Raw genomic sequence first — 9844 nt, forward strand, 5'->3', positions numbered from 1 at the left:
AGCTACCATCTGAGAACAAGTCCATCAAATTATGGCCACTACTGACATCAAAGACATGGTTTTTATGGTTCCCCTACAGGAACAGGAACACTTTGCTTTCATGGGGGAGGGCCAGCAATGCACTTTTACCCATCTCCCACAAGGATTGAAACACTCACCCACTCTAGCACATCATACACTGGCACAGGAACTGTCACTCATTCCTCCTGCGCCAGCACTAACAGTGTACCAATATATTGAGGACAGTTTGGTAGCAGGAAATGAAATTGCACCTGTGCAAACAACCCAAACAGACATTATCAAGTGTCTTGAGTCCCTGGACTTACATGTCCCTCCTGAAAAGGTACAACCTCCTTCACAAGAAGTAAAATTCCTGGGAATTTGGTGGAGGGGAGGAATGGTTTGTATACCCCCAGACACGCTCACCTGTCTAGACAAACTTAAACCACCAGGGAATAAAAAGGATTTGCAGCATGCTTTAGGTCTGCTGATCTTCTGGAGAAAAGACATCCCCAGTTTTTCATTAATTGCATGACCCTTACATGATTTGTTGTGAATAAACAAGGTGGGATTGGGCCCCCCTTCACCAAGAAGCCCCACAACTCTTGATTTTTGGGAACAACACACACCACTCACTAGACCCCATACACCCCACCGATCCAGCACAAATTGAGGGGGGATTTGCAAGCTCCAGACAGTCCATACACTGATGGCAGAGAGGTCCTGATGGTCCCAGCAGGCCTGTAGGGTTTTATTCACGCCATGTTAAAGATGCCCCAAAACGATATTCTCCCTGGGAAAAGGGCTTATTTGTGGAGAGCACTGCTTTTGTGGAGCAGAAAAAATTGTCCCTCAGCAGTCTCTGATTTTAAGGGAACCCTTTAAGGTCATCGAGCCTGTTGTGACAGGAATCCCACCCCCTGACAGGGTGGCCCAACCGGTTCCTGCTGGGAAATGGAATGCTCAAATTGGACATTATTGCACCATCCTTCAGGGAACAGAAGGAGCTCACAAAAATCCTCCCTGAAAAGATGAGGTGACTGTAAATAGCACAGCTGATTCTCCCCCTTCTGTGGTTCAAGTTGCACCCCCACACTCAGAGCAATTGCAGAATGGTTGGTTTACTGATGCCTCAGATGTGCTGAAGGGGAAGTTTGGAAATATCATGCTGTGGCTTTACAGGGACATCCAGGAGACAAAATAGTACCAGAAGGAGAAGGCAGTGCACAGGCAGGAGAATCAGGAGCAGTTTGGAGGGTATTTAACCATGAAGCTGAAACCTCTGACTCTGTATATGTTTGCACGGATTCTTTTGCTGTGTTCAAAGGGTGTATTGAGTGGCTCCCCTTCTGGGACAAAAATGACTGGGAAGTGAATTGAATCCCTGTTTGGCAAAAGGAGAAATGGCAAGAAATTCTTGCTGTAGAAAAGAAAGGGAATTTTTTAGTCAGATGGGCAGTCTCCCATCAGGAAAATGAAACTCCAGCTGGTCACTGGAACAACTAAGTAGATGAACTGACCAGATCAGCCCCTCCAAGTGTAACAACTCCTGCAGAGAGCTGGGACAGACTGTTAGAATGGCTGCACTTCAAGCCACAGCACACAGGGGCACAAGACCTATGCAGAGCAGCAGGAAGCAGGGGATGGGCAGTGACTCGAGAGATGTGCCCCACCTGAACATCCTCATGTGAGCAGTGCAGAACCCGACTGGAGTGTCACCCTTTAGAACAAGACCCGTTACACAGAAGAGACAGAAAAGGACTGTGGGACACGTGGCAGACAGACTAGATTGGACACTTTAGAAAATCTGAGGGAAAACAGTATGTGTTAGTAGGCGTGGAAGTTGGGTCAGGATTAGTTCAAGCAGAAACTTTCCCTCGGGCAACCAGTACAAACACTCCAGAAGTTCCTAAAATGGGGTTCAGTTTTTTTCCAAAAAAAAAGTCGTGGGACTTTTTTTGGACACTTGTGTTGGTTTTCTTGGACACTTGTGTTCCTCCAGAGAGCCACTGGAAACACTACTGTTCACTCAGAGTGCCACCAGTGCCTTGGTCAGGTCTGCACCAGATTTCAGTGGAAACTTAAGAAATGCTTTTCTGAGCCTCTGTTCTGGACACAGGCACAATCTGATCTTGAATGCCAATGAAACAAAGCCAAATTCCATGGTTTTAGTTGCAGCAAGATTGGGTGGGTTTTTTCTGAGAGCAGCACTGCACCTGACTGTGTGTGTGTGTGAGACAGGCAGAAGTCCAAATGCCTGCACACCTCAGAATAGTCCATGTGGTGCTGTGCTTTCTACTGAGGAGACCCCAATGTAATCAGTACAGGGAAGAGTTTGGATTTTTGGCTTTTTCCTTCTCTCCTGTTTTGTTTGCATCCTGACAACTTCTCTCTTCTTGTTTCATGAAGAAGTGCAATTTTGGAGAAAGAAAGAGAGAAGGGAAATGGAGGATGCAGAGTTTTGTGCAAGTTTTCCACAGTTGTAGCAGTGGATTGGTTTTTTTCCATCCTTTCTTCTCATCTGTTGCGGGTCACTGTAGTCAAGTAACTGGTCTGGCATGCTGAGCACATCTTGCAAGTCAGTGACTGTTGTTTCTGTGCTCCCCAGGGGTTGTCTTTGATTTCCCAGCCTGTCCAGCTGGGCACAACCAATGCCATGGGGGTGTTGATGTTGGACTGGATTGACTACCACATCTTCTGAGTGACCAAGCACCTGAGAAGGACCTTTCCCGTCGTACAGATGGGAACTGCAGGATCTGGGGGAAGAAAACCAAGGACATTGAGTGCTCCTCCATGTGTGTGGATGGCACCAAGTATTACAGCAAGTTGATGACCTGGGGATTTTGGGGGTGGGCTCGTCTTTGCAACTCTGCAGGAGACCTGTTGGGCTCGCTGGCCTATTGCCTGGCCTGTGGGTTTGCACACATCTTGCCTTACTTCTGCATCATTTCTGTGACCATTCTACTCCCCCACTGCTGCGTTAGGGACGAGCACCGTTGTTGCAGCAAATTTGGGAAGGACTGGAAGCACTACACTGCTACAGTGCCCTACTGGTTCATCCCTAGGGTGTTTTAAGTCTGACACAGAATCCAGGGAAAGGAAAAAAGAAACTTTTTTTTTTGGAGGTGAATAGAGTTTATTGACCCAGGCAAACTAACACCAAGGCTTTGTGAAGGGCACTTTGTAGTGTTCTGAAAGAGAAAAGGTGGCTGGACAATTATCCTTGCTGTAGTGAAAGAACATGCAGACAGTGTTGTGCTTAAAGTAAATGAGATGAGGCACTGAAATGCCCCATTGTTTTAGAAAAGTCTTTTACCTGGAATTCCCCCCATACTCCCTCAGCTCCCAAATGACCTTGGGGTTGACAAGTTGCATGTATTGAGAGTCCTGAAATCCCCCAGAGTTGGGAGGTGGCCTTTCCTTTCCCAGTAGCAGAGTTCTGGAAGCAGTTTCCAGAGATTTGGGAGAGGAGGCAAATAGTTCTGTGATGTGTTGCCTAAATGGCTGTGAGGAAAAAAGACTCCAAGCCAAATTAGGTAGGAGATAAGATAAGGATACAAAGGTTTAATGAGCCTCCAGGCTTTCTGGAATAACCCCCAGTGCGTGCACCCGAAATCGAGATGTTCACAGTTTTATAATGATTTTCGCCCAATCCCCGTCCTGCCACCACCCAGGTTCTGCCCCCGCCACGCCTCTTGGAAATTGGGTCTGGGGGTGTTTTGGGACCCCCTCTTCTTCATCTTCATCTTCCTCAGAGCACGTAATGTCCTTGGAGGCCTTCCAGAACTCTAGGCCTGAAGGTTGTTGAGTCTATGTCTATATCTTCTTGCCCAGAGTTAGGATGTTCTTGCCTTGAAAAAGAGACTAAATATGCTAAAGAATTTAGGGAATTGATATGGGAATGAGTAACAGGGGTTTGAACTGGTGTGTTAAGGGTAAAGGGTAATATTGCTGCTACTCTAAAATCTACCTTTACTACATAACTACTTCTAAGATCTACAAAAATTAAAAAAAATCAAAACATCAAAACTCCAAGGTATCATGTCTTTATGAAAGAAGTTGTCTGCTGCAATTGTTTGTGACAGTCAGAACCTATAGTCAGTAAGAAGCCCAAAGGAGAATTTATTTATTGTTTGTTGCTTTAGAAGAGATTATCTGGGGAAATACCAAACTGGAGAAGCTGAAGTTAAATGATTGTTGTAACCTAAAGGAAGTGTTTGAGAAAGCTGATATCAATTAGCCTGGCTCCAAAGTGACATTCTCCGCCCCTGAGAATATGGTATGTGACCAACTGAGTATTCTTTTAAAGCTGAAACCAAAGTTACTAAGTCTGTGTTTTGGTGTTGTTGCAGCACTCCTGGAAAGGATGGTTTAGGCAGGAGAAGAAAGGTCTCTCCAAACTTGGAAAGCAAATGTATCTTGTAGCTTGGCTCTGTGTCAGAGTTGGATCTACTCCCATGTATAGAGATGCCTTTAGTGAAAATACAGAGCCCAACACCTTTCCAGCTCTCCTAGGGGCAGTGCTTCCAAGGTGCTTGATTTGATGGAAGTCAATCCAGAGGAAGGGAAACCTGAGGAGGGGGGTTTCTAGGGCTGTTGGACCCCCTCAGTCTCTGAAGTGCTTTAGATTGCCTTTGGTTTTGCTGGAATAATTGCATGTCTTATTTTCCCAGCTACCCTTAAGGCCCCAAACTTGCATCCTTTTCTTATGTAGGCCTGGAAATTGCACTGACAGTTTGCTGTTCATGCCAAGGTTGTTTAAATCTTTGCAAGGTAGCCTGGACTCTACATCATGGGAGCCTTGCACTGCACAGTGTGGTCCCTTCTGTTCCCTGCTCCATCCTGGGTGATTAGTGGAAGAAACTGCCCCTTCAAGGCCAATGAAAATATCTTCAGTTTAAAAATCAATGTCTATTTTGGGAAGGATTTTTGGGTGTGTGCATTGGATGAACTTTTGTCTTGATATCTCCTAGTTCTTGATCCCATACTGTCACTATCACTGATCAAGTTTCAAGTTCAGCTATCAAATCCCTGTGCCATGCTGGGAGTTTCAAATATAGGAGTGCCAGTGTTTTCAATGGTACTTCTATCAAAGAGATAAATGATGGGAAAATAGAGCAAAAGCTGCTGGCAATTCCTTGGAGCAGTGACAAATTAGTCTGGTTGGATTACTGTAGGAAGAAAAGGGACATATGGGAACACTTTTAATACAAATGTCCCTATTGTGAAAAGGGTTTCAAGGCTTTGAGTACTGAAATACCAAAAGAATAAACTCATTTATTCTTCCATGACTCCGTTATTTTTCCTGTTAACTTGCAAAGTTGATGTTTTAACAATTAGAAGTCAAGAATATTCGCAACCCAGTAACGTGAATGAACTCAAGAAAAGTAGTTCCTATACAAGCTTGAGTCTGTCCTTCTTTGACCTGCAGACAAACTTTGTATGCCAGAAAGCAGGACAAAAATAGAAATGAAGAGTTTAATAAAACTTGCTAGGAGCAGTACATGGATATTTTGCAATTCCTGGTTCAAACTCTGACTTCCAAGCTATATCAAAGCTGTCATGAAAACTGTAGTTGACTCGATGTTCTATTGCACTGCTTTGACTTCTGTTTTAAGATGAGACTGGTAAATATTTTTCTAGATTTTTGTTTCTCTTTTGCTTCTGTTCAGAAGAGCTCTCTTCTTCTCATGAGCCTACAAGACAGGATTATGGACTGTCCTCCCGGGACCATTCCTGAAGTGCCTGTATTCCAGTGCACCTGGAATGGGAAATCAACAGGAAGATTTAGACAAAGCTGTGCAGAGAGAATGACAGACTAGCAAGGGGATGCTGCCAGTGCCCAATCCATGGCTCCATGGATGCCATGGCAGTGCCATATGTGAAGGTGCTGGACAAGATACTCCAGTGGAAAAGGCAGCTGTTCCCATCTCCAGGGTGCTCTATTTCTCCGTCTGTGGAGGACCAAGAAAGGGAATATCTCCTGCACACCTGCATTACTTCTGGCCACAGCCTTCATCCTGTCCAGAGCATTGATGAGACCCGCTGGCCTGCAGATGGATAAGACTCTGTGGATAGGAGTTCCTGCTCCCTTGGAGCTGCAGCTGTCAGCAGAGCCTGCTCCTGGCTGAACATGCACATGGGCAGGAAAAGGTTGCAAGGAAGAGTGGGAACCCAGACCATTGCAGTAAGGCATTGTCAGGAGCAGGTGGCCCAGCAACTACTGTCCCCGAGACACCAGTGCCCAAGCCATGGCTCCCAGGAAGCTGCGGCAGTGCCACATCAGGATCCTGTGCAGTAACGTGCAGGGGGTTGTCTCCTTCAGGAAAAGCAGGTGTTCCCAAGTCCAGGGCTCTCTCCCAACACAGTATGGCAGGAGTAGGAGAAGGAATATCTTAGCACCGCAGTTCCTTGTGGCAAGAGACTCCATCCCTGGCAGAGTGTCATGGGTTTTAATAGCCAGAAGGGGCTATAGAGTGGTTTCAGTCAGAAGCTACTGGAAGCTTTCACTGACCTATGAAAAGCCAAAGATAGCCAGCTCCAGGTGAATTTCCTGCTCCTGGCCAAGGCTGAGCCAATGAAAATGCACTTCTGTGATCACATATTGAAGAACAGAGGAAGAGAAGGTTGTGTGGCACAGAAGAAATTCCAGTCTGAGAGAGAGCAAGCAGTCACCAACGTCATTGCAGCAGGAGGGGGGGCAAAGAGAAGGAAGGGGGCCTTCCCCTCCCTCTTCCCCAGAAACAGGGCAAAACTGAAGCCCCTGAAGCCCATGAAAGACTTTCAGAGTGTAGAAACCTTCCTGCAGTCTCTGGAGAAGTCCATACTGGAGCAGGTAGATACATGGAAGAAGTTTTATCTGTACTCTGTTTTGTCTGTTAATAATGGTCTTTCTCTCAATCCTGATCTCTACTCATGAAAATTCCTTTACAGTTTTTTTACTCTCCTCTGTCCAGATGCAGAGGGGAGAAGAAAAGGTAGTAAAGTGGTTTTAAGAAGCCTCTGGCATCTTGCCAGGGTCAAACCATTTCAATATCAAACTTTATCAATTCCTTTAGCGTGTTTAGACTTCTTTACAAGGTGGAATTGTAGAAAAACAACTCTATTGGACAACGTGGCACCCCAGACCTGGACAACAAGATACCACAACAGAACCTTCAAAGCCAGAACTTTGGAGGCGCTCCAAGGACTGGACATGCTGTGAAGAAGATCAAGATGAGGAAGAAGGGATCCCAAAGACCCCAAACCAAATTGGGGCATGTTGGGGGGCAGGACTGGGGGGTGGATAGTTCTGGGGTTGGAAGGACCATCTTATACAACTGTCGAACCATTGCCTGGGAGGACTTGTCGTGTGTGTTCCCCCAGGCCTGTGGGCCTGGTTAAAGGACCTGCTCTTTTTAGCTTCTCTTACACACTAAACTGACCTGGAGATTTCTCTCTTCAGGTTCCAGTATTAACTAACTAGATGGTTTTTGCTAAATGCAGATCCCAGAGTATGAAGGTCCCACTGCCCATTGCTTTCCATGTGGTTTTAACAGTCCACTCTACCATTCAACTTTCCCCGAGGCTGGTGCAGGACAGGGAATTTGATACATCCACTGCATGCCCAGCTCTCTGGCCCAGCTGTCCACATGGTTGTTTTTGAGAGGAGTCCTGCTGTCCAGTTCCAGTTTTTCTGGAGTGCCGTGTCTCCACAAGACTTGCTTTTCCAGGTCCAGGATGGTGTTGTGGGCAGTGCTGTGAGGCACAGGGTGTGTCTCCTGCACTCCAGGGGTTGTGTCCACCATTTTCAGCATGGAGAGCTTGCCTTGGTGGGTTTAGGGAGTGTGCTGGGATCGATCTGCCAGACCTCCCCACATAGATGCCCAAAAAAGCAGATAAAAACCTGTTTAGACAGAGTTTTATGTCTAAAGCAGCAAGGTATTTATTTATTGATGGTCAGGCAGCCTGCCAGCTAGTGCTGGGAAAACAGGTTCCGAGCTGGTTAGGTTAGAATGAGTATTTTATACAGGTTTGGCAATGATTACATCATAATCACATACATATTCATATTATTGCATCATTAGATTACAATATTCATAACAGGTGGAGTTAGGGGCGGAGACTGAGGCGTGGTTTCCATTTTGAGGAATATTTTGGTGGGAGTTCCTGTTTGCCTTCATCCTGGGGGCTGTTTTTTAATCCTCATCCTCACTTCACCTCAGGGACCTTTCGTTCTTTCTATTGTTTCTGTGTTCTGATCACTGAGGCTTCAAGAAAGCCTTGGCTCTGGGCCTATTTACCTATTCAAATGTCTCCCTTGGCTCCTTTGGCTAAGATTTATTACCTCTGGGCTCTTTGTACAATGTACCTGTGGCTTATGTCTACAGAATTTGTACAGAACAAAATCTCCTTAGAGCAAGGTAGAGAAAGTGGGGAGGGAGAACAGTGGGCCCCTGCAGCAAGATGCTTCAATTAACCCTTCTTCCTTCAATATCCCTCATTCAGCCATCATCCCCCACACCACAGGGGCTTTACCCTCTTGGCCTGTTTGATGGCAGCACGTTTCACAGTTCTGGATAAGCTGGCAGGTGGTGTCCATGGGTAAATCCACCCCTGGATCACAAGCCCAGTTGTGTGTTGCACACCTGCCCTGAGGACCTGAGGTGTCACGGGTCCACCGAGCCAGGAAGAATTCATCCTTGTGTTGCCAGTCCGGCTCTACCTGAGACACTTTCATCTTGTTGGATGTCACGCCGTAGTCCAACTCTTGGGTACCTGTGCATCTCCAGGATGGACTTTCACAACCAACTTCTCTACCCGTGTTGCAAGAGGGCCTACCCTGAGAAGGTCTAAAATCCCATCAATGCCAACAGTGCAAGGTCTCCTGCAAGCTCTCTGGGAGATCTGGGAGCTACCAGTGGCACCATGGGAACGTTTTTGGGGTTGAATGATGCTCAAACCAGCCTGGTTCACCAAACTCCAAACACTCATCCTGCTTTTTGAAGTTGCATGTGACAGAGAATCTGGTAACTGGCCTGCACATTTGTGAGGAGCAGTCTATCACTTCATACTAGAGCAGTCCAGTCCCCTTTCATATGGGCAGCTTCTTCTAACAGAGCCCTTCTTGGGGTGTATGTGTGGAGATTCTTGCCTTAGCTGGGCACACCCTCCAAGGACACTCCTCAAGGCTGAGCAAAAGAAATCTCCCCAAGACTGTTGGTCTGGGTGAGGGACACCGGAACTCTATGTAACAATTATTTCTTTTTGCTAGCTTTAATATAATTGTTTCAAGAATTGCTTCAATATAGTGCACTATCCTGTCTTATACTGTACTACTAGTAGTTTTAGCCTTTGTACTGTGTAGTAAATAATTCTGATTAAGATCTTTGGTCATTTGGAAGAATAAATGATTCATTTTATATAAATATTGTCCTTTTGCGAATCATTAAAACATGTGGGACAAAAGTGGGTCAATCACACTTCTGGAATTCCTTAAATTTAATTTGTTGACAAAATCTGAGGCAAAGATTGGATTTCTTATTTCTTGAGACTTTGCAGTGTGACAGTGGCTCCTTGATTCCATGAGCTTGCACTGTTTCCAGCCTTCTTTGGCTCCATAAAGTCCTGCAGTGTGACAATGGCCCACTGATTCCATCTTTTTCTCCAGTGTCACAATGACCCCTTGCTCCCATGATGTTCCACAGTGTCACAATGGTCCCTTTGACTCCATAAGGCCTTGCAGAATCAGAATGGCCCCTGGATTCTGTGAGGTTCCACAATGTCACAATGGTCTCTTGATTCCATGAGATTCCACAATGTCCTGTTGGTTCCCAAAGGTTCTGTGATGTCACACTGGCCCCTT

This window comes from Empidonax traillii, unplaced genomic scaffold (genome assembly GCF_003031625.1).
Source record: "Empidonax traillii isolate 1590-97213 ecotype Southwest subspecies unplaced genomic scaffold, ASM303162v1 scaffold2019:size42546, whole genome shotgun sequence".
Taxonomy (NCBI): domain Eukaryota; kingdom Metazoa; phylum Chordata; class Aves; order Passeriformes; family Tyrannidae; genus Empidonax; species Empidonax traillii.